Genomic DNA, 27,027 nt, shown 5'->3' on the forward strand with positions numbered 1-27,027 from the left:
TTTGCAACATCTAAAATTGATTTCAAAGTAGTATTCCGCTAGCAGAAAATACTCTATTTATGTGTACAAATGTTAGGTGAGAAAGATCAATCTCATTTCAATCAATTCGAATCTAATAATGCAGAAGCAGAAACGGTTTTATCACTGATAGGCAAAACAATAAATTTCATGTCAGTATATTCGTTATATTGAACGTACATGTACATACATATACATATGTAATTGCATGTAAATAGAATATACATTTATTAGTTTGCAGGAGTCCTGCTCCCTTAGGGTATTTGAGGGGCGCACCGAGAATGTCGCTAATGAGTATTGAAATGACGGTACCATCTTTTTCGAAGAGTTGGTTAAGCGTCACCTTAATGGAAAAGAAGTCAGATAAGTCAGCGGAACCGGCGAGCAATAAAACTGCCCCACTGAAAAAGGTATCAGGTTGTTGTTCACGTACCGACATACACGTTTGCTGTACTCTTTCAACCACTCAGGCTTTCGCAAAGGTCTGACTAAATTTTTTCTTCGCTTCTCTTCAGAAAATACTTCAGCATAATCGACAAACATTAATAAAATTCTAGTGTTAAGGGCCGCAAATCTCAGCACTGGAAAAGGTGGCTAAAAGTAGGTGGAAAGGCCTGCAATCCTGTATAATGCGAAGGAGTCTGTGGCACACCGAATGCGCAAAATGTACAGCATTTCTCCTCCAAGTGAACAGAAAGGATTTACCTCTATTAACTGCCATTTCCACTGGGCACTGGGACCTGGCAACCCATGCTGCAAGGACTGAACTTCCCTAGCTCTATAACTGCCTAAAACTGTGTCACTAAAATAACTTTATTTGTTTGGCGACAGTATTTGTAAAATTATAAAATGACAGCGAATTGCAGAATAAATTTTTTGCCAACATCAAATCATTAGCTAATTGACGCCCATTAGTTTATAGTTTTGGGGTAAATTTTAGTCAATAAACATAATTGCTTCGTGGGGCCTTTTCAATAAGTAATCAAGTGAATGTTGCATGGCAACTTGCGTATACACAAAAACTACATTAGAGGAATACAAACTAGCCACATATAGTCGGTTATTCTAGTTGGAACGTACAGCTGCACATACTCGGATTAGTATGTTAGTTCATGCATTTATCCGTATGTATGTATGTGCATATATATTAAATTCGTCTTTATTAAGTCAAGAATTTCTTGTTGCCGACAACAACTTTCACCACATTCAGAGTTATTTTTTTTCTCTGCTATTTTTCTAACTTCCTAACACAGAAGTTATTCTTTGACCATTTTATTCTTCATATTAAGTTGAATGGGTTTTCGCTTAATATGCGCGAACAATATACTTTAGCAACGGCGATCATTGAAGTTTTGTGCGCCACTTTGATTGTTGATGCGATGACATTGAAGTTGTGATGGCTCTAACGTTGTGACAGTCGGCCTGCGCGTATGGAGTGCAATAGTCAGCGTTGATCAAAAATCGCTTAACTGGATTTGGGGGCGACATATAACCGCTAGCGGTGGGTGATGGTGACGCCGCGGCTATAACAACTAACAGCTGGCTGTGTTCGTAGCTCCAATCAGGGATTTGATTTGCATCATTTTTCACATTCGCATTCGCATCAAATTATACGAATGTGTTGCGAATGCGAATGTGTACATGGGCAGAGTGTCCACGCTAATGTTGTTGAAATGGCTCTAAGTCTGTCTAACTAGGGTGCGGACAATAACCGGCTTTTAGCTTCAGGCGCTAAACGGTTAAGTAGGATATCAAGCGACATTGATGGGCCTTCAACGAGTACGGCTCAAAGTCTTATAAGCAAGCCAGAAATAATTTTAGATTCCTCCAGCGAAAGCGAAGGCTCAGATGTAGAATCTGGAGGCATTAAATAATGTGAAATTAAAGAAAAACAAGCTCATCTCGGAGAAAATCCTTTCGATTTGTGGAAAACTAAACTGAAATAAGACAAATTGACAGATCTGGCCAAGTGGGCAATTGCTCAGTGCAGCCGGCCTTATATACGAGCCTCTAAGAAATCGCCTCATGGTAGAAAAGGCAGCAAAATTACTTTTTTTTGAATATGATATGTCCCTCTTGAACTTTGGCTACTACATAGATTTAAAACACTGTATACAGTCTAAAAAGTGCATGTAAAACTACTATTGAAAAGTGTTTATTTTTCAACCAGAACCTGTGCACATACGCACAAGATGTTCAAGATTTGGGTTTGAATACGAGATGTCTAAAAAATACACATGACATGTTTAAAATTGTAAAAAAATTTTAAAGTAAAAATATATTTTTTACTAATAATAAATATTAAGTGCTCATATTTACTCAATTTTAAACACTTTGTGGCTAATTTTTCTTCACGAGACAAATTTTATATGTAAAAGTAAATAGACAGTGTGTAATTTTGCACAGATGAGGAGAGGAAACTGGTTACCTTTCTTTATATGCGTAAATTTAAACAACAATTTTTTAGAGCAAATCTTAAACATTTTTTATGTGTAAACTGTGAAATTGGGAACAATAAATTTTTAGAACTCAACAAACTAATTTCAAATTTGTTCTACGCCACACGTATGATAAGTAAAAGTAAACAAGCAATGTTTAATTTAATTAACACAGTGTGTAAATTTGCTTTCATTAAGAGACGAAACTGCTTACCTATCTTAATATGCGCATATTTACACAATTTTTTTTTATAGTAGGTGCATTCTTTTGCAATCGAGCTACAAAAGAACACTCGCTTAAATGACGAAATACACGCATAGCAACAACACAAACTCTGATATTTATCCGAGCTCAGCCAGGTCGGTTAAAAAATACGCGACCTGAAGGGTAGTGTTGGTATGTGAGAAAACTGCTCTATTGTGAATTGTTAATGGGAAAGTGAAGAGGGAAATTTTTGCTTCCTTTTATACCTCACTTATATTTTAAAAGAGTTTTTATATTACGCAAATACCTCGCGTAATTACTCATTTAAATGGGTTTTTGTATCTAAATCCCGTTAAACTAATCACATTTTCTTGCCACCTACCAACAGGGTTGCTTAAGTAGCTAAAAGGAAATTCTACCCGAGTTGAGCGTTCTTTTGTCGCTCGCTTGCAAAAAAATGCAGCTGGTATGGTTAATCACTCAATGTTCAATGTTCTAATAATTTAAAGAAATGTTTAGGTAATAAAACGATAACTTAAGTTGGTTATAGCTTTTTTAATGTTATTCCTAAAATTCGCATTCGCACATTCGCATTCGCATTCCGAAATTTCGCATTCGCGTTCTCATTCGCTAATTTCAAAAATATGGCATTCGAAAAATCCCTAGCTCCAATAGCCGACAGCATTGGCAAGTTAATGGTGACTTCTGAAATTTGTTGTTTTTATTTATGGTGGATTATGCTCGGCCATCAATAGATTTTTTTTTTGCATTTTTGCGTACATTTTGTGCTCTTGTTTTTTGATACACATATGTATGTACATATGTAGCTTCTTCCCTGACTGTTGGTGTAAAGTTTCTTTTTGCACCTTGCACCTGAATAAGTAAGTACTTAACTATGTCGAAACTTGTTTAATTTTTTGCTATTATTTGCCCATCACTTCTTTTCCGCGCATTTAATCGCATTAAGAAAATACGCAACCGAAACTAATGTTCTAATGCTAAAGAAAAAAAACACTATGAAAAGAAAATTACTGACACTTTTTCTGACTAAGTTTTCTTTATCAAGAATTTGGAATTGTAGGACGCCAACTGGGTTAAATGCTCCAAAGTAGAAGACCATAGGTTTTGTTTTTTGCTTTTTTTTAATCGTTGAAGAAAAAAAAATGAGTGTACGCACGTACATACGTACAAATATATGTTTGTATGAGTTTTTTGTGTGTCACACTTTAAAATCTATTTTGTCTTTTCATCGTGCGTTTTATGCTGGTTAAGCATGTTACAAGTACTTTCGAAGCGAGAGTGAAAAATTCTTGCTGCACGTCATTAACTCCAAGAAATTTTGCTTTAATTATTCTAAATACTAGTTTGGTCTTTTGTTTCTTTTTTTTCAAAAAATTTATCACTTGTATTGGCATGTCGCTTAGTACTAATTTTGTTGTTGCAGCTGTAGCTTATGAGACTTGAAATGCAGGAAAAAAAGTGAATTAGAAGTGAAAGCAAATCACTTGAAGCTAAACTGCACACATAAATAGGTACATGCAAACATACTTACATATGTATGTATGCATCACATAAATATATGTGTGTATATGAGCTTGCGTGGTTATAATCTACCAGTATATTCATTAACGCACAAATCTAAGCATCTTTCGTCTTTGCCATTGCAGCCATTAGAAATGACGGTCAGCGCTTATGGCTAAAATCATTAAAGTTGATTTATCTATACAAATGTTTTGACATCAAAAACCGGATATTCACTACAAAAAATTTTGATTTATTTAGTCTTTGCCAATTTTAATTGCACAAATAAAGAGACCAAGAGAATTTAGTACTCTAAATGCTTGCCTGCTTCTTTTTAGCAGGTCAGTTGTTAATGATCGTTGGCCGCAATAGCAGATGTTTCATCAAAAATTTCTTCTTAACAAAAAAGTGATCAAAGAACTCTACCAAAGTTATTTAGATGGAGCTTGATCTAAGAAGAATAAGATAAATTTATCATAAAAAACATGTGATGCATTTCGAGAAATAGCCCACCATTATCCATATCTACAAAGCTACTTTCGAGAGAGGCCTTCCGCAGTTTCGTTTCCTGAATACGATTTCTCACAGCATTTTGCAAAAATCCGGTAGTGTTACTGCTACTCCGCGAATTTTTTTTTGCACAATATCTGTAGTTAAAGCTGAAAGTTCGAGATTCAACATACTTGTGATCTGTTGCATAACTTGCTTTAATAGTGTGACCATTTCTCTTATTTCGTTTGTATTTTGGGTATGAGTTAGAGTTTCAGAGCTATCTGGAGTATCACTCATATTGGGTACTAGTGCTGTTATATGGCGTTTAACGGCTTGCGAATATGATAGAGCATTGTGCGTTGGGTTTACCCGAGAGGGACTGTAAGCAAACTGTGCTGATTCTACATAGTCCTTGAGAATCACTACTAGGTGGGGTTTCCTTTTTTCTCAATTGGGGGTATTTGAGTTTCTGAAGGTTTTATAAGAAACAGCTTTTTTGGGAACCGAAGTGCCAAAGGGTTATTGAAACTTTTAGAATTAAAGACTAAAGAAGACTTTTTAGTCGGATAAGTGGTTCGAGATCAAAGCCCAAGAAGAGGATAGATTGCTTACGGCTCCGTAGTTTTGTACCCAGCAGCATAACATACAAGTATTTTTTAAGCAAAAAACAAAACCGACTTCAATTCTCATATAAAAATGTAAGATTATCGTTAATTTCTTCATGATCCAATGATCGGATTTAAACCAAATTGGTATGGGACCACCTGTGAGGTGACACGTTTCCTTAAAAAAAAGAATTTCAAAAATCTGTTTACAAGTTCCAAAGCTATGCGGTAACATACATAAAAAAAAATATTCTGACGAATTGATAACCTTCTCCTTCTTTTGAAGTCGGTTGAATAAAATTCAAAATTTAGCTTTAGATACTATCGGACACAAGATCAATGAGAACTTCTTAGGTCGCAGATCTGACGCCACTTGTTGGATTATTTTTGTTTGAGCAGCAGTCTGCAAATTATTGGCTGCCGTCAATCTTCATAATAATAGGCTTCAGACGCGCATTACTGCAGGCTTTAAAAATCGAATTTGGCAAATTATCCGGGTTTATAATTATAAAATTATAATTTATCCGTATAGCCCTTTAAATTTTAGTGCAAGTTTGAAGTAGCCAGGACGTACTGTTGACTTTTGGCAATTTTGTTTTTGAAGATTTCGTAAATTTTTTCCACATAAAAAGTATGGAAGAAAATGACTGACACCGTCAACAAAAAAAAAGGCCAAAAATCAAAGGTGCTTGGGCTTACCTTTGAACCTGCAGTTATTATACTAGAATTTAATAAGCTACAAGGGCTTTTTTATTTCTTATATATAATTGTTTATTAAAACAAGTAATTTTTAAGCAGCAAACAAAACCGACTTCAATTCTCATATAAAAATGTAAGATTATCGTTAATTTTTCATGATCCAATGATTGGATCCAAACCAAATTAGTATGGGACCACCCCTGAGGTAACACCTTTCTTTAAAAATATCCTAGGGATCCAAACTTATGCGGTTATATACATAAAAAAAAACGTTCCGAAGAATTCATAACCTTCTCCTTTTTTTGAAACCGGTATAAAAAGTTTAGAAAAACATTTTGTTTCATTAAAAATTCCTATTTTTGCGAGCGCTAGCTAAAGAACGAAGACAGAGGGATTTTCAGGTTTGATATTACTGAACAAAAAAAAAGAATAAATAGGTCAAGTAGGAAAAAATTCATTGTATAAACCTGAAAATTCATATATATGGAGTTTTAGAGTCGTTGAAATCGATTTCGAAGTCCGTTAACTCCATAATGTCACGTTCGAAGCCATTTGAGGGTCAAATAGGACAAACAATTTATTAAATAAAAATAAAAAAATTGAAATTTTGTTTTTGTTGTCGCTGAATCCGAATATGGGGGTCCCTTGATTCCTCAAGGTCATCTATAGGTCATACCAAGGTCAATTCAAATTAATTGTATTGCATTTTCCAGTTTATTCAATGAATTTTCCCCTACTTGATCTTCAACTGACGACGAACCTGCCGTGATGGAGGATAACGGACCTCGGATTCGCATTCAGCGTGTCGAATAACATAAAGTTATGATATAATATGCATAAACTTTTTTTTTGTAAACCTGTGTTTTTTTTCAGAAATCAAAACTCATAAAACACGTTTTCTATGTGAATGATTTAATGCCATGCTATGCGCTGTTAAGTATGCAAAGTTAGGTCTGTGGCGACTGACTACGGAATTTGCATGAGAGTGTTAATTATCAAGCAAAGTAATGCCCACGAGCGATATTTACCTAAAACAAAAAGACTATAATTAACCACTACGGAAGAAAATTGTTTTTTGAAATTTTATACAAGGCGTTAAATTGTCGGCCACAGACCAAAAAAAGTAGTGTGATTTCTAGAGAAACGTAAAAACCACGCAACTGCAAATTTGTTTTATTTTATTTCTTATAAGTGACTTGCAGTTTTCTTATACAAAAAAAGTTTACTTTAAAATTTAAGCACTTCCTCCTTAGCCTACACAGGTTCATTTCAGTTCAAATCAATTAGATTTTCAAATGCACGCAATTAAATATTTAGCACCGTTTGCTATCAGACAATTGGCTTGTCCGCGAAGTTGCGTGAATTAAGTGGAAATTATTATTTTCCACCGCAAAATATTTATCGCTTGCCAACGATCGAAATCAGCGGTGCGCGCTAAATTCAGCTTTGTGCGAAATTAAGAAAAAAAAGAACAAACCAAGTAAAATCAGCAACAAATTAAACGAACCATAAAAAATTCTTTCAGATTGCTTTGTGGCTTTGGTTATGCGCCAAATTCCGCAGCAAAGCAAAAACCAACAAAAGAATTATAGGAAATTGTTGCCACATTTTTATTGTTGTATACTTAGTTATACTACTTTGTATTTAGTACATTGTAGAAACGAAAACGAAAAATGTATGGCATTACTTGCCACAGTTCGATTCGATGAATTGAAAAAGAAAAATCTGCAAAGGAATGAAAATAGTTCTAGGTAAGGTTCCAACTTTCGCTATAGCTAATACCCCATAATTATAATGAAATTCTTATATTTAAAAAAAAATATTTCTGCGTGTTGTCTGGCAAAATTATTTTTGATTGCAAACAGCTAAAGTATAAACGCATTTAGGGAGTTCACAAGGTGTTGTATACTGTCGTACTGTTGTATGTCATAAACTTTAAACGGCTAAAACTCTATTTAAGGAATTCGCAAGCTAACATAAAAGTTTTATTATGAAGTTTCACACAATTAAAAAATAGTTGGTGGTGATTTCAAGTCCTCTAAACATTTATTTAGCCGTTAAAAACTTTACAACATACAACATTACGACAAATACGACACCTTGTGAACCACCCAAGTATTTATTTATTATTGAAATGGGAACAAATTTTGACAGCTGCTGTTCCTGCACAGCGACACTTGCGGCCGGATAAGGAACTAAAATTTTGGCTAGGAAATTTTTAGCGACAAGGAGGACAGAATCGCAATTTTTGGAGATCACCGAAAATTCAGATAAAATTTTAGCTTTAGTATTTTAGCGATAGCGAAAGTTTGAATCCGGCTGCTGGATGCACTTCTGTAAATATTTTGTATTTAACGCGATGTCAAAAGTTTCAATTACGCATATTTGCGCGAATACAGAAGTACTCAAAATTATAACTACAAGTTTACACAGAATCAATTTGAATACTTCCAAGTAATTTAGTTGGCAACTGCTTTCTTCTTCTTAATTTTATTCCTGTGTTTGTAGGAAAAAAAGTGAAATCCCGAAAGCATTTGAGTTTTCTTGTGTTATTTCAAGTGTTTTGCGCCTACATTCACTTTAATTTACAAAAAATTTCACGCTAAATATTTTGAATGGTGATGAAGTTACTAATTTGTTTTTGTTTTTCGTTACTGTTATTACTCCTGCTTGGCCGAAATTTCGCCGCAAACAAGCGCGAAAACACAAAAAAAAGTCATATGCATGCAAAATGAAATGTGCCAGCAAAATTTGGGTTTTCCTTTTTTTTTTTTAAAAAGAGAAAGGAGTTGAAGGCAACAAACTGTTGCATGTTTTAATTTCCTTTGGCTGCCGAAAAAGAAGTGTATTTTTTTTGTTGTAGCTGGCTTCTTTTTAGTGTTGAAAAAAGTGAATGAACCAAAATTTGCAATTGGAAAAGAAAAAAAAAAATACACTTGGCTAATGGCGATAAACAAGAATTCAATTATGCTACTGATAAGCATCTATGCGGTCAAGAAGTGGCCCGAAAAAATAACGACGCCAGCATAAAATACTTGCATTATTTGGGCCGCCTGCGCCGCTATGCATAAGAACAATGTTGAAATTAGTAACCAAAAAAAAAAAAGTTAAATGAATCTCATCAGCTTCGACACACTTGCCTTCATTAATAATATATACATGCGAATTCCAGCCAGCCTTACGAACGCACACGCAAATCATTTCCCTAGCCAAGTTGAAAAGATGTTGAAAAAATGTAGGTCACAACAGGCGTCGTCCGACCGTCCCGTCGTCTTTGACTCATTCGTTTGAGGTGCGTGAGCACAAGTAAAAAAAAAACAAAGATTCTTACTCACAGCAGGGACAGATACAGGATTTTGAGAAAGAGGAGACCTGCAAGACTACTGCTTCGCCGAAGTTTGGTCACTTTAATTATTGTGGCTTTTTTATATCAATGTTAGACCTCACGACTGACACTTTTTCGGATATTATGGGAAAGAAAAAAATCCTGATAATATAGTTACTTTAATATAATTATGAAATGTAGTTTTAATTATTACCAACTAGATAAACTGCTGATATTTCACGAGGATCGCTAAAAATCGCATACTTAATAACCAAAAAAAAAACAATTTTGTCCGTAAAAATTGTTTTTGTTGTTTTTCAAGATATTCATTTCCCTGATTTATATGTACACTATTGCTTACGCTCAAACAAAAAAGAGTTTGGCGCCAAATTAGGTCTGCACGACGCATGGCCCATTCATTAGAAATTTTGAGTGCTTAAAAAATTTTTTGTTTAACTTTCATACATACCTGCTCGCATGATATCCATGATAGACCATTTGTCGTTTTTCGATTTCCGTCCATTCACCCAAGACTTTTGTCGTCACTAGTTCCGATGTGATTGTACATGCTGGGACCAAAGTTGCCATTTTGGTGCTTTTGGAGCTAGAGTTAGCTCTTCATTTTTCTATTTAGCTCCGGAAATTGGGCTATAACTCTTAGATATTTGTTTTAGCTCTTTTCAAAATTATCTGGCACTTTTTTAGCTCCAGGGAGTTATAGTTGTATTTGGTAACATATTAAAGTTACAAATTTGTAGTTTCATTGCACAAGTGTTGACAAAAATTTATTTGGCTTTGGAGATCTTAACCTATTTTCCATATCTTCATATTATTCTATTTGGCGTAGGGCCACACAAACAATACCGGACAGTAGTTCGAGCTTCGGTAAGCTCAGATGGTGCATTTTTCTCTCAGGCGGCCACGGTAAAAAGAAAAGCCAAAACTTAGGCGTTGAAAAAAATTACAGATTTCGAAATGCAATCGAAAAACATTCACTTGTATGCACGGGAAAATATACTCCACCATACAGTCTTGGATACATATTAAAGAATTCAAAAATTAATTAGAAGAAAATTCTTTTTCTGATCGCGCGGATTTTGTTTTTAGCTTACTAATTTTATACCTATAAGGATAGAAGGAAATAAAACTTTTCAGAAAAATTTTGCAAAAAAAATGATTCGTAACCCGAGATTTATGGTGAATTCAAATATCTAAAATTGCAGATCTTAACAGTTTGTTAAGTATTTTTAGTTCATTGCCTACTTTATATAAGTGTGTGTTATACATAAGTAGGGATGTTGCCATACCATACAAGTATCGATACCAGTATCAAATAATGTATCAGAAGCTAAGTATCGTTAAAAATATTCGTAGTGGTATCGGCAATAAAATATCGATATTTTCTCCTTTTGATACAACAAATTTTTGACATAATATGAATGAAGGATCAGTTAATGAAAATTAATAAGTAATCTTTAAAAAAGCCAGTGCATAATAAACAAAATATAAAAACTAGCTCGATTTCATCAGAAAATCAGTTCTTTAAATTTGTTCTATGTACGTAAATTTCCTATTTTTCAAACAGACGTTGCACTAAACTGAGCTTTTGTCAATCTTGGTACCTACTTTATCTACTTTACTTTTCTGCGTAAAAGCAGAAAAACAGAAATAAAAGCAAATCAATGTCGTTACGCTGTCTTTGTACTGTGTTTATACGGGATGAATAGTATCAATTTGGCATAGGAAATAAAATTTCGCGAAACGATAACATAGAGAATAGAATTATAGAATTCTGGGAACAATATGGCTTGTATGAAGGTTATATTGATATTGATGTTACTATGATACATTAATACCATAGGGGTATCAATAGTATCGGCACCTTAGTATCGAATACCGATTTACCCAGTATCGAAACCAAAGTACAGTTCGTGCCCACTGTAACTCTGTTATTGATTTATTCGTTAGTGGCTATGTATCTGACTGGTACACACAAACCATGAACAGATTACTCTTATTCTTCCTATTTGGCGTTACTATCGTTTTCTCCTCAAAATTTCTGTCTCTGTTAGAAAGTTCCGTCGAAGGTTCGTTCACGTCAAGTGTAGGTAAGACCTATTGCAGTTGGTCTTACTATTCATCAGAACGTTTCACTATGCCTATGTCATTATAAAACTCGTACATCTTCATCTGTACCTGTCGACCTAGCTAGCATATATAGGTACTTAGCACAGGATTGTTTTCTTGAAGATTCGCATCTTTGTTTCAGCATTTCTAGCTTGTAAAATGACGGACATAGCGACACATTTTTATGGCGTGATTTTTTCATTGTTCTACTTCAAGGACGGCTTCAGACTTTGACACAAAATCATGTAAAAGACGTTAAAAGGAGTGATAGGAAGACGGTTATCTTTTTTCCGCAGAAAATCGTTCCTTCGCTTCTTTCGGTACTCCTAGAATATCGCTGGAGTAGCTATTAGGCGCAGGGTGACAGCGACATGGCACTCCACCACGTTGCGTGATATACACGCAGTGGTCGAAATAATTAACATATTACTTCTGTTGGCATTTAATTTTGGTTATTTTTTTACAAAACATAGTTCATTCTTTAACAAAACCAGTATAAATCCAAGTTTTAAACTTTGTGCAATATTTAAGAAAATTCAACAAACATTCGTATTTTTTTTTAGATTTTTTTATTAGATTTCCTAGAAAGATTCTGAGTACGCAGTTTTGTAGTCCATTCAATTCCAGTACATCAAAGTGCAGTTTCAAATGGCTAAAAATTACCGTTGATATTTTAGATTTTTTTGACGAAGATTTTACGGTTTTTTTTCGTATAAAAATGAATTGTGTGTATGGAAGCAAATGGGACAAAAAAAATCTAAAAAAAGCAACCGTAATTTTTAGCCATTTAAAACTTATACTTTGTTTTACTACAATTCAATCGGCTACAAAACTGCGTACTCAGAATATTTGTAGGAAATCCAATGAATAATAATGATAAAATTTTAACGAATTCTGAGATTGGACGTTCTTCAACCGAACTCTGAGATAAGGTGTTTTTTAATAAAATTCTGAAATTTCTAACTGGCTGCCAAAATTGGAAGATCTTCCACTTAGGTATCGATATGTAGTTGATTCGCTGTCTCGATAATGCTGAATTTTCGCCTGCAGCCGCACTTTCTGGAGAACACAGCTGCTGCATGACTTCAGTCAGGATTTACATATACCAAACAAGTCAGGCAGCCTCACAAAAATTGGAGAAATATCTAAATCAGTTATCAAACTATACAGAAAAGACAAATAACAAAGCGATGAAAGTTTAAACGTAATTAAAGATTTGCCATGTAAATAAGAAATGGCAATTGAACAGTGCGTACCGTAAGTGGGGAAACTCTTGGGAACATTGAACTAAGGTAACAGACAATATTTTTTATGTATGGACCGTGAAGAAAAAATATGGTTTAGAAAAAAATAATTCTGGAATGTTTTTTTTTCCAAATCTTGAACGCCCTCCAATTTACCTCTTTGAAAAGTTAGTTTTAATTTCAATTCCAAGAGCTATCCCCATTTATATATCCAAATACAAGAATTATTGAAATAAATTGTCCCCACGACAGACGGTTCTAGGTAACCGGATCAACCCAGGTTTATATCTAGCCAAGGACAGTCACTCGAACATGACTCGCCAAAAACTCTTTGTGGAATTTGTATGCTGTTACAATAATAACATCAATGAAATAAATAAAAAATTGGGCCGTTTAGCAAAAGCATTTTTACAACAGGCCCTACTCTTTGAGGTTTTATTTTTGTTGGATTGAATCCAAATTAGATTTCTAAACATTTAAAAATTTTTTTTAACATAAATTTGAAATTACTCTAAAATATTTTTTTTTAAAGGAGTTCACAAGTTTATATGTTTCCTACTAATATATAAAGTGAAAGTTTATATGTTGGGATGTTTGGGGCTCCATTAAGCGAAAATTATTGAACGGATGCCCATTTTTTTTTAAGAGTTGCCACCTGTTAAAATGTTTAGTTAAATTGATAAGTTTAACCAAAAATAACAATACAGATATCAAGCGAATAAAAAGTTTTAGGAGAGCTTAGTTACGAAAATACTTTTGAAGAGGGTTGCCACCTGTTTGAAAATAAAATTCTTTCTCCATAAGAACCAAATTTTCCACACTTACTACGGATTCCCCAAAGATGGTAAAGGATTGAAAAGACTGAAAGCGCCTCCCAAAAAATCGGCATTTTCATAATGCATACATATCGCTGGTAGAATTTGTGCGAGAGTACTGGAACTTGGTATGGAGATATGTGTGTGAAATCAAATTCATGCTCACTGAGAAAAATGGGCGTTTTGGGAAATGGTCGTGGTACCTCCCCTACTTGTTGAAACTTTCATACTGCATATCTCTTCAAATATTTGGGGTAGAGTACTCAAGCTTGGTGTGAAGATATATATGTATGTATGTGAAATCAATCCCATACTCATGGATAAAAGTGAGAGTTATTAGACAAGGGGGCGTAGCAACTCCAATGAAATATTAATTTTTTTTTTGCACATGGAGAAAATTGGGGTTATTCTAAATGGGGGCGTGGTAGTTCCCGCAAAAAATAAATATTTTATACTGAATATCTCTTGAGGTGATTATTGTAGTGTACTCGGACTTGATTTTGGGATACATACAAAACCAATTCAAAATCAAAAAGGGGCGTGGCAATTGCGTACAAATTGGATTGAATACTGGAACTTGGTATGGAGTTATGTACATATATAAAATGTATCCATTGCTCATAGAAAAAATGTATGTTAATAGAAAAGGAGGCATGTCGCCTGCCATACGTACTAAAGCTTTCATAATACACATACCTCTGAAAGGATAGAAAATCTCTGGAAGTATTTAAATTTGGTATGGAAATTTATTTTATCAGTACCGTACTGACAGAAAAAATTGCCGTTTATGGGAAAGTGAGACGCCGGTATCCGCCATTTAATCTAAAAATCGCATGATGCATACCTCTGGAGGCATTTAGCTACAGTACTGAGGAGTGGTATTTTATCAAAGCCAGGTTACTGAATTTGAGTTGGGCATAGTAACAGCCCGTCGTGGTATCTGCCAGAAGATTACAAGTTGACGCGGCGTATCCCTGGAACCATTTCAAGATAAACTCAGAGGGATTGATATTTTTCGTATGCCTAGCATGCGGACGAGCTTGTATAATTTCATAGTTTTAAACGACCTAAATATTTTAAGTCGCTTAAAAAATATACAGCTACAAATGGGCCCAAAAACAAAATGAAACCTCCTTAAATTATTTTTCATATCTGTATAAGAACGTGAGGTGAAAACCGCGGGTAAAAGCTAGTTATTCATTATATTGCATCCATCCATCAGTATCCATCGATCTACTACTATTTACAAAAGCGAACTTAATTGCTTCCCGATTCTCACATATTTTCAAAAGAAAATATTGAGCTAAGAGCGTATCAAATATTTTATTTGTTATATCTAGTATTAAGCATCTCAAGAAAATTTCGAAGTAAAAAGCTATATATCTTTTAAATATATTTTCAGAATTCCACTGCTTATAAATTCCTATAAAAAAGTTGGATAGTGAGACGTAAAACCCCTGACGCCTGAAGTTAGCGCCCAAGAAATAGAAGAGAAATGAAGAATTACCGGGAACGAGAGAAAACTCATTTAAAATTCTACTTTTTTTCAAGCTAAATGTATGTACATTAGACTGCATCACCAAAAAAAGTTGTGATTTTTCCGACGGATTTATAAAATCTAGTATATTCTAAAACTTCTGCCTGCTATGTTTGTACATATGTATGTATTTATTTTTCCAGAAAGAAAAACTTCACACAGTCACGGCAAAGTACTATTTCAACGTCAAAAAAATGAAAAATATTTTTTCAGTTCTTTACGATTCACGTTATTCAATTTGATCCCTTTCAACAAATCGCACATAAGGACAAACAATTTTTGGAAATTTGATTTATTTGGGGATTAGCATGCCATTTATGTTTTGATTGCAATACTTGTACATATACTATGTATGTTAACATAAAATGATGACACATTGGCTTGAAAACGCCTTTTTGATGCGCCACTGATCCCAAGAGACGGAGAGAAACATAAATAAAATTCTGCACGCTGACACGCTTAAGTGAAATTCTGAAAAATTTTGGGCGTGTTTCACGCAGTGGCAAAATGCTGCCACATCGCTCACTGCATCACCTGCTCCTGCACACCTACATACTTGCTATAATGTAATTCCCTGTCCATCCCATGTTCCGCAATGAGAGGATCACAGCCGCAAGGTAGCATACAATGAAATTTAGGACATTAACAAATTACAATAATCAGAAATAATTTTCGTAGGCGCTTTATCAGTGTTTAAGTTGCTTCATGCTATCTGCTTTTAACCTCATTTGCGGACATGTGGAATTAAAGGGCTCGCAAAGAACTTTCGCACAGCTTTCTCACAATCATCCGAGTGTAATTGTGTGGCTTAATTGTTTCTGAAAGGCCGAAAAAGAGTCGAGAATGAGAGAAGAAGTCATTTAAAATTTTACTTTTTTCATGCAACGCCAAAGTTCGGTTGCTGTGCTGGACATGATTTGCACAAATTGTGAGCCTTCTGTTTTCTTTTTATTGGCATTACTTGTGCCACATAATCCTTATAAATTGCTTAATTTAAGTGAAGTTTTACCTCATTTCTTGCGGCGCATTAAACAATTTTTGCAAAAGTATAAACGCATGCAATAAGGCGTTTGAGTGGAAGAAATATTTTGGCATTTCTGAAATATTGAATCTTACGCATAGGCCGTTCACTTTGCGCTAAAATGCCTAAAGGGAAAGCCACTTACTACATATATGCCCATATTACTTCGAACTGTGTTCTTGTGAAACACTTTAGCAATGTCAATAATAATAATTATGACAAATTATGTTAATAAAGATTTCGTTAGGGATAGCTTCATTAAAAATGTTGGCAGATTAAAAAATAAAGTATTGCACGGAAAGTTTAAAGTTTCGGCAGAATTTTTTGCAATTTATGCGCAATTTTTTTGGAAAGCGGCCTGTTGATTGTGCATATCCCAACCTTTGTCAGCGTTAATAGCCATGAAAAATTATGTATGCTGGTAAGAAGATAAAGTCTTAGTTATTGTTGCAAAAAATTGTTAATCATTTTTGTGTCTCATTATTAGTCACATTGAGCATCGTCACTGAAATGAACAATAGTAGCTTAAAAGTTCTGTAATCGCAAAATACGAATGCAGGGTGAGGAGCAAGATCTTTGCTGTACCAGTCTAGTACTAATAAATAATTAAGTACTGAATTTGCTGAAAAGTAACAAAATCTTTTTAAATATTTTTAGAACATCTGAAATATGCGTGCTAAGTCGGTATGTAATCTTTTGTGTGCCAAGAAAAATCAGCGCAACTCTGAAATGCTGCTTACAAATATTTTTCTTTGATTTTGTTTCTAGCCCAAATACTTTCACAATACGTATAAATTAGGGTGGTCCTTAAATGATGGAAGCACATTTGTACATCAGATTTCTTAAGCCTAAACCCCTACGTCGATGCTACTATAGTCGAAGATATCACGTATAAATTTTGGTCGCGATTGGAGACGGTTAAGGCGTGTCGGACTGGGGTCAAAATTCAGATTACCCTATGAAGGCGTCATAACCGACTCCAATCATGACCAACATTTATATGTGATATCCCGGACTTTAGTACCATCGATTTTGAGCATTAAATGAAACAAAAAAAATACAACTTAAATTTTTTTTTAGTCATCCGGCCTTGACCCCTGTGCGGCACGCCTTAACCGTCTCCAGCTGGGACCAAAAATTATATGTGATTCCTTTAATTTTTTAATGACCACCCCAATATACGTACATATGTATATATCTATGTACGTACTACGTAGTATAATTGTTACTTTAGCGTGTGCCAGGTGTGATACGAATTGCACATACAAACATACATATGTATATTCGCCTACATATAAAAGCAAAAGCCGCTGGACTACAACATATCGCACGCCATATGCTCCACATTCCCAGACAACAAACGCAGCGTGATGCTTTTTTGCAAGCTGAAATTACTGATGTTACTATTTACTTTTGGAAATGTGTGCTGATTCCATTTTTTTTTTTTTGTCGAACACATATCGCACGCAGTTTACGCGCGTACTCATTTTCACGCTGATTAGCTGCAAGCCAAAAGTGGTGATTCCAGCGAATGCCAAAAAAAAGCGAATCATTTAGCACTTTTTAAAAACCAAAGTATTATTTATTAATATTTCTTTTTTGGACGCTACAGCACAATGGGGAACTCACCCTCTAATTACTGCTCATTTGGTGCGAATAAATGTATCTACATATAAATATTCAAGATTTTTGCACATTATTCACACTGTATCACTTTTATTTTCGAGTTAAAATATTTTATTATAAGCTTTCATCGATACTTTCAAGTGTCTGTGATCTTTGCCGCATATGCACTTGCTGTGATTTGTTACAGTTCTTGAAAAGTTTGACATACTTTTAATAACAATTAAATATGATTCTATGGATTAGTAGGCACCCTGCAGGGAAAGCTACTAGTTGTGAACTAGAATTCTACCAGTTTGCGTTTCAGCCCAACTAGTTCACGTTCTATCATTTTTCAATGTTAGCGACTGGTATTTTTAACATTGCGATGTCCTACGAGATGTCAATTGTCAAGCTATGCATCAGCATCTACTAGTAGAAATACTAGTAGCATCATACCAGTTGATGAGATAGTCTGCCAATTCATCCCATGAAAAGCATTAGCATGCCTTTTTGCTCCAACAGTCCCAATGGCCGACAGAGCAAAGCACTCGCGTGGTATGCCTGAGGTACCCGGTTCAAGCCCTGGGAAAATTTTTTAATTTTATTTTATTTTTATAATATTTCTTTTATTTATATTTTTTATTTCGTTTTTTTGTAATTCTTAGATTTAATAAAAAAAAAAATTTAATCTATTTTTTATGGCACAAGTATTTCTTCCCATATATTTGTTTCTTTTTTTTTTGCAATGCAACTAGATTTTTAGTTTGTTATTTATATTTAAATTGAAATAATTATTCCTACTTACATTGGTCTAACTTTAAAAATCTTAACCACCTCCAAGCGGCCTCGAACCTGCGATCCCAGAACCAGAACCAGTAGTCTTCACGTGACGCGTGCGTTTTATTTTAGGCTTTGGCAATTCAAAGGCAGATGTCGCTGAACGCTTAAGTTCTTCGAAAATGTCGCACTGGTATGCGCATACTAGTTTATGAACTAGTATTTTTTCTAACTGGTTTGGGTTTTCACTGCAGGGCATCTACATGTAAACATACGTACATATGTATGTGTAAGTATTTGTGTAATTTTATCTTTCTTTCAAGGCAGACTGCGGTAATCAGCTAAATTTCATCTTATATGTTTTTAAAAAATATGTAATTTTAGAGGTTTTTGTTTGTAACAAAATTGGGTGTTATAGAAAGAAACGAGACTCGTTTGTATAGGACGATCCATATAGACCTTATTTTAATTTTAAATAAAACACTTAAAACAGAACTGGGTGACGGAGCCTTTATTATTGCCCGAAGAAACCAACACCGAAATTAACTAAAGACAAAAAATCATTAAAATGTTGTCCGCGACTACGCTGCAGGAGCTCCATTCGAAAGCTTAAATTTTCAATTACTCTTTCCAGAATTACGCGGTTTACGCGTGTAATGTTGGCTTCCAAGTTTTTTTAATCATAGCTGACTTATCGCCGAAGGATTTTGACTTCACATAGCCCAAAGAAAAAAATCCAGAGGTGCGATATCACACGATAACTTGGTGAAACCAAATGTTGCCAATATCACGTGCTTCAGACAAAAAAAAAAATCCATTATCACGCTGTCGACATTTCAATGAAATTATTTTTAAAAAGTAAATATATTTAAGCCAAAATAATATTGAAATTGCTATTTTAGGCAGTACATATATATATATTTTGTTTAACATTTAAATATATAAGTCTACAAGCTTATAAGAAATAATGTACATATACACGTGCGGTTGCTAATAGAATCGTAGGTCTGCTTGGACAACGCAGTTTGTCATTGGCGATGTTAGTCACAAGTTTGGAGCAGGATGGACACCTTGCGGGGTAGCGTCGAAGACCTCTGTGCTGGACTGAGAGCTGGAAGCTGCTACTCCTGTCTGGCTCTGTTTATCTACCGGCACCTCCATAACCCGCAACGCGCGTAGTGACTCATGAACCATGTCCAAAATGGTATGCTAAGACTTTGAATTGACGGATTGCCGAAGCTTCTCTAATTTGAACGATTCTGGAGAGGAGGACTTGTGTACGAGTCTCAAATACGTCCTTAAACGCAAGCCAATTACACATCCTCCCATCGAATACGGGAATCACCAGCGGGTCAATTTTCATGTCGAACGAACGCCCATCCAACAGAGCCCTATGAGTGTTGAGCACGTGGTCGGTTGAGGCCGCCGCCGGAACTGATTTTGTCGCCATATAACGCCTCAATTGTTTCCCATAAGGCGTCATGCGGTGCCGTCTCATCCTTGGCAGCATGGCCTATAAGATGATCGTGATTAAGAGTGAATCGCTGAAAGTGATTTTCCAAGGATTTAGGCTCGTGCTCCAGTTGAAATATGTCGTGGGTTTCGCTGTTGGCTTCACACACCGGCGCATGTATACGCTTCGTTGCATTGCCGGCCGCTGACGGCCAGTTTAATTCCGCCATATGTTCACCAAAATGAAACAAAAACCAATATATACATATGTTCTCCTCACAGGAGACACCAAAAAATGTTACAAATGATGTTACCAAGATAATCCTTTATTGAAAAAGAAGAACATTTACAGCTGAATTTTGCCTTTTATACCTTGAGAAAAACAAATAAAATACATAAGCTCTGATCCTATACTTTTCGTGCAAAATCCTGTAAAAATGTCAAATAGCAAAATTACTCTTTGAAGTGAGAGTAAAAAGTGAGTAACAACAAAAAGTACGGGAACAAAAAACATTTTTTCTGTAAAAACTTCAACCACTGATCACCTGATACTTTTCAAGATTTTACCAGAAGAAAAGTTCGGGTAAAATCTTGCAACTTCATTCTCTACACACTCTCGCTCTCATTTACAGGATTTTGGAGGAATTTGGAGTAACTTCCTGCAAGTTCGTGTAAAAACGTGCAAGTTCATGGAGTACTGGATCAGGGCTATTATGAAAGGAAATGTGAAATAATCAAAACTCGAAAGTTGCGTTAATTCTAAAGAACTTAAGTGACTTAATCATATTTAACACCTTATAAAGCACCAATCTAAGTGATTTTGACTGCTTTGTGATCGGTAAACCGGTAACACAATTTAATGGGTTGAGCTTCTTACATCAAGGAGATATATCGCAAAAACTGCTATCTGAACAATCATTGATATAGGAGATAAAGCTTATACAGAATAGATTTTGACGATTTTCTTAGTAGACTTTGCAAATTTATCGGTTTTAGCTGTCCATATAAAGGCGTTTCACAATGAAACCCCATATCTGAACAATCAGTTGTATGGAGGCAATAAATAGGTTATAGTGGCCCGATCTTTGTTCATTTTGCTGTAAACTTTGTGTTGATAATAAGTGAAAATAATGCGAAATTTCCTGCTTCTGGCTGCATAAATGGAGAAGTTATAACAAAAAATCTCATATCTGAACAATGAGTTTTATGGAGGCTATAGGTTATAGGAACCCGATCTTCACCATTTTCACTATAAGTATTCTTTTGATTATGAGTGACAACAGTGCAAAATTTCATGTTCCTGCCGAAATAAATGGAGGAGTTAGAACGCAAAATCTTATATCTGAACAATCAGTTGTATGGGAGCTATATGTTATAGTCGTCCCATTCTTCTGGTTCCGACAAATGATTAATGCATTATAAAAAGACACCCACCTACCAAATTTCATCCGGATATCTCGAAAACTGAGAGACTAGATTGCATACAAACAGACGGACAGACGGACATGGCTAAATTGACTCAGCTCGCCATTCTGACTATTTATTATTATCCATCCATAGCTGTCCACCACACTATTATACCAAACAAAGGCATGAGTCCATTGACGGCCGTGTGCATTCGCTACACAAGTTTTGGTTTTAGTCCTGCTTAGAACGTCCTGTACCACAAACTTTACTGCAAGCACCAATATCTTGCTGGGCTCCTACCTATTAAGATAATGGCTTAATAATTATTTAGTAGATGGTTTAAATGTAAGCGCTGTATTAGAATAAACTTCTATAACTTAAGTAATTACAAATGCTCGCAATTAGGTATGAAGACAATTCTGACAAAAAAAAACAACCTATAAAAAACGGGTTATGTTGCTAAAAATCTGAAACTTTCATCCGTCAGTTCAGTGGTAGGGTGAGAAATACCGGAAGTCAATCGTGCCCAAAAACTTTTTACTAACTATCAATATAGTGAGCAGAAGCACAAATATACATATACACGTACTTATACACTCACACTTCGATAGAAGGCATTAATAAAAAGTATGTGACACTCGTTCTTTAACGTCTAATGAAGTCCATCAGACAAGCTAAAAGTAGATTAAAGCTGGGCAACTTGTCCACACAATAGAAAGTGTTCGTCTGCACCTTTTGTCTACTTCTAGATTTATTTACATAAATTTTATCTGCCTACATTTGTTTGTTCATTAAGTTTTTGGCATTTTTGTTTTTTTGGGTGCAAAGCGAATAATACTTGTTTATTACTATTTGTCTATTAAGGTGAATGTTTAAGTGTATGTGTGATATAAAAAATACAACATAAAGTTCTCAAGCTATTTGTGGTCATCATAAAATTCACTTTTCACGTAACTAAAATTAATAACTAGGTCACCAAGTGGGTAGTAGCAGAAATAGAATTTTCCAAATAAGTTATATATGTAATAAAACACGTATCTATGTACATATATGTATACCTACATACATACTTATGTATATACAAATGCATTGCTTGATTAAGTTTAACGATCGCGTCATATTTGGTGATTTCTTATATACTCTTACGGTAAGTGGATTAAGTTAAGTGACATTTCGAGCAGTTCTCGTTATTTTTCTTTTGTTTATTATTGCGGCCACTATGGGGTAGTTGTTAGCAGTTAACGCTACCACTCCGAAGGGCCTGGGTTTAAGCGCTGGTCAACGAAACATCGAGAAAAAAAAAAAAAAATTTTTCTTAACAGCGGTCGTCCCTCGGCAGGCAATGGCAAACCTCCGAGTGTATTTCTACCATGAAAAAGAGCTGCTCATAAAAATACAATCGTCGTTCGGAGTCGGTGTAAAACTGTAGGCCCCTCCTTTTTCGTGTGACAACATCAAGGCGCAGGCCACAAATCGGAGGATAAGCTCGGCCAAACCCTGACAATCTATTATTACTATTATTGTTATTATTTTTTTTTTTTTTTATAAAAAACTGGCACATTATTCAAAAGCACCATATACATACATACATCAAAATTTCAAACTTTGCACAAAAATTCAACAAACTTTACCAATTTCCTCTAAAAATTTCATACTAGTTATCCGAAATTTTTAGAAAAATTGAGGTTTGTATGCCATTTTATAGCACGCTAAACTTAAGTAGGATGAAGTGTAAACTTCAAGTTGCCTGAAAATCGCATTGAAATTTTATATTTTTTTTTTGCTGACGGTGGTATGCAATTTTTTCCATATAAAATGCACTATCCTAAGATAAAGAGTGAGTCAATTAAAGCTCTGCTTGACTTCTTATATTTTTTAATTAATAATCTTCACTATGGACCCACTAAAGGTTCCTTTTCATTTAAAAATCCATACGTGTCCCACCCGTGACGGAGGAATTTCAGATTTTTTTATAATAAAGCAATAACTATTTTCTGTAAGTTTCTGCTTTGTTAATATTGGTGGTTCTTTTTCGATGTCAAGACATCAAGTTCACACAGAAAAGTGAAATAAATTCGCAGAGTTTCCGTTAAATATATCTGCTCCAAAAAGCAGGTTCTATATTTTGTCCCAACCGTGACAGAAGAAATAACTCAGGTTTTATCCATATAAAAGTAAGTAAGTAATAACTCATAAGATAGTGAATTAGGTGTAGATTTATCAAAATGTAGAATGGCTGCGTACTTAAATTAAAAAAAAAGAACGTACACTTTTACTGTACAAATGTCCCACCCGTGACGGTGGAATACTCAATGGCGCTTTTTATATAGTGTGTTAGACTTTTATTTAAAAAAAAATTACATTAAATCGACAAAAGAAAAATATGCAAAACTTGTAAATATATAAGACAGCTTAATCAGTTGACCACAAGTGTACATATCCATTTAAGCAGTTAGATTTCTTGAGTTAACTTTAGAAAGTAATACACATTTATTAATTGATCTTCCATATATGGAAATTGATTATTTTTAAGAACTACCTACTATAGCCAAGTAAAATTAGACTTTTTTCTAAAAAAAATTAGTAAGAGCGATTTTTTGATTCAGTTTACTTCTATTTCACAGATCCATTTCTTTGTAAAATTTTTTTCGAAGTTTTTGCCAATTATTTACTAAAAAAAATTTTAAATCTTCTGTATAAAAAATGTGGGAAATTAATTTCTTTACAAATTTGTATCAAGCAATTTTTTACGGAAAATGCAAAATAGGCTTGCAAATCGCAAAAACCCCAAAAAACCTAAAGCCAAGATGGCGAAATGTTGCCATATGAAATTTATGGACAACATGGGTAGATATCAAGGTGTCAAATAGAAGCAAACTGCATACAAAAAATCGCTGTTAAAAATGTTTTGTTTTCTTCGTACCAATTTGATCTAATTTTACTGGGCTACTAATTGATATCTATCTATACATAGTATAAAGTAAAGTCGAGATTCTTTGTTCGCGGTAATCTCGCAAACTACTGAACGGATTTTGACGAGATTTTGTGACCTTTTTTACTGAGAATCTTATTAGGGTTGCCATCTGTCTAAAAAACTATAAGATGCGCACAGTTCATTGGATTAGGAAAGGTGAGGTGTCAAATGAAAGCGTTTGGCCTCTAGAAAATCGCGAATGTCTTATTTTTTGAATAGGGTTGCCAGTTGTTACGAAAATACTATATTCAGTCCTAATAAGCGTGGGATCAGTTCTGCACCATCACTGTTAAATGAAAAGACTTAGCCATAGATGTGTAATAATGTATTATTTTTCTGAGTAGAGTTGCCACCTTTTCAAAAGCTATAAGATCTTCACCATTCGCTGGATTACAAATATGAGGTGACCAATGAAAGTATTCGCCTTTAGATAAGCATAAATGTTTTATTTTTTTGGGTAGGGTTGCCACCTGTTAAGAAAATTACTTTATTCAATCTTAGTAAGCGGTGGTATCAGTTCTGCACCATCAATGTCAAACGAAAATACTTAGCCTCCAGATGTGCAAAAATGTATAATTCTATTAAGCAGGGTAGCCAACTCCTGCGCATATGTACTTACTTGCTGGTCTGATAAAACCTAAACCAGAATTCCTTGTTACTAAATAAAAAAAAAAACGCATTAGAACAAATTCTATTTTTCGGATACTTATATAATTTTTTCTACATAAAATCGTATGCATTTTGAAGTATTTTTAGAGTAACTAAGACAACTGGTGCACACACATATTTGTCCGCTTTAACATTTATGTGTATGTCATAATTCTGAATAACGGTAACTGTCAACACACGAATCTCCAGCTGCGTCCATTTGTCCGTATGGGTGAGAAGTCAATAATATTGGACATAACAGCAATAATTTTCACATTTTAATATTTAAGTGGGCATTATGTGTTCACTGCATAGATTTTGTCTACATCTACATAAGCAAGCATTAAATAACAGCTTGTAAAATATCGTTTAAGTACTACGAATACTATGACTGGCAGCGCATGAGTAAGTCAACAAAAATGATAACAACTAAATACCGTTACAGGTATGCATATTTAACGAAAAAAGATTTTCATGCCTACTGTATTTATCAGTATTTACTTAACATACTCATACATACATATATGTTTGTAATGTAAAGTGCATGGCAATATATTCAAGTACATTCTGAAGTGTTTAATCTCCAAATGTTTTCTTTTCAAAAGCCGTCGATAGAAAGCGATAGAAGATTTTCCGCAAAACGCAGAGCCAAAAAAAAAGTATTTTAAATGTATGTTTGTATGCGTTCACTTTATTTATGTTCTTTGAATTTTCGGTATAAGTAACTATGTTCAAATGCTCTAATTATTTTACTGTTACAGTAAAGCACTGCCCAAAATCTGACTGTGACATATCGTTAAAAAAGACTGTCAGAAGTAAAAATATATATTTTTTTAAATACGCGTTTTTTCAAGTCAAGGTACATAAAACTAGGTAGAAGCCATTTTGACGTTGCCCTCATGAGAACCAAACTTTTAAACTTCATCTTGTTTATTTGTATTTTCTATATTTCTTGACTCTTGGAAATGTCATGTTGTTTGATTTTAAATGTTCATCAACGGCTAATTTTAAATCACTTTTGAATTTTAGCAGTGTTGTGCGGTTTAATCTTATGTAGATGTAATTGTTCGGTTTATACCAATACTATGTAATGTGTAGTAATTAATTACACTGTGTGACAGTGGAAATAAAGCTTGGTACGATTCATAGCTTTTGTAGGCCTATCTGCTTACAATGAAATCGAACAAATAATTAAATATATATACAGTAATCAAAACTTATCAAAAGTAATCACCAAATTAAATCAATTACTTATTTTGATTTTTTTTTATTATTATTGATTACTTTTTAATGAAAAATAATTATGATTGTTTTTTGATTATTTCTAATTATAATTGATTACAAATTCGTGGGCTATAAACACTAATTGAATTGATCATTACGAAAGTTAACAGGTCTGGTTTCATATAAATAGCGAAATTTAGTAAAACTGGCTTTGACTTTTTTTATTTTTTTCGCAAACGATCTTGCGCGTATTCCACAAGAAATTTATGTTTATATGGGACAAAGTGCAAAAAGGCGTCAACAAAGAAAAAATATTAAATATCAATGCAATTTGTTAAAGCATAAACTATATTTTTATAAAAAAATATCAAACAGATTTTTGGCTTGGAAAACAGTTTAAATATTAAAAACGAAACACCTTTCATCCATTTTTGACCGCCACTGTATGTACCATGCTCTAAGTAAGTACCCTCCAGCACCTTGGGTTGCATACAAGCTTTCCATGGATGAAACAAACGAAGGCGAACATTCAATTGAACGACAAAAGGCACAAACGGTTAGAAACTATTTAAGCATAAAATATGGTAATTGCAATTCCATGAAATTGGCATAAAATATGCATAAATTATGAAATATACACAAACGATTAACAACGATTCCAACGTTATTTTCGCTTTCCATTAATCAAGGGCCATGAAATTACCTTGAAAGTAAGTGTTTGGCCCCACCTTCGTAAGCATCACTATCTTAGTGCTACTTACAAAAACATGCTCATATTGTACTTATTAAAAAAAATTTTCTCACATTAATTGTTTGTTTATAATTATTTTATTTGAACAAATCCGATTTTTTTTTCAATTTGCAGCCAGTCTTGCAAATCGCTTTTACCTTCA

The 27,027-nt window shown here is 34.2% G+C and overlaps 1 protein-coding gene across 1 annotated transcript in view; it reads left to right on the forward strand.

Annotated features, from left to right (window-relative positions):
* Positions 1–14,891: 14,891 nt before the first annotated feature.
* The window catches only part of LOC118737545, a gene marked incomplete in the record, with an annotated part of 159,008 nt that continues 146,872 nt past the window's right edge, over positions 14,892–27,027 (forward strand). Inside the window, 1 exon segment of the mRNA XM_036468119.1 lies at positions 14,892–14,987.

Source organism: Rhagoletis pomonella, unplaced genomic scaffold (genome assembly GCF_013731165.1).
Source record: "Rhagoletis pomonella isolate Grant_MI unplaced genomic scaffold, Rhpom_1.0 Rhpom_scaffold_00004, whole genome shotgun sequence".
In the NCBI taxonomy this organism is placed as follows: Eukaryota; Metazoa; Arthropoda; class Insecta; order Diptera; family Tephritidae; genus Rhagoletis; species Rhagoletis pomonella.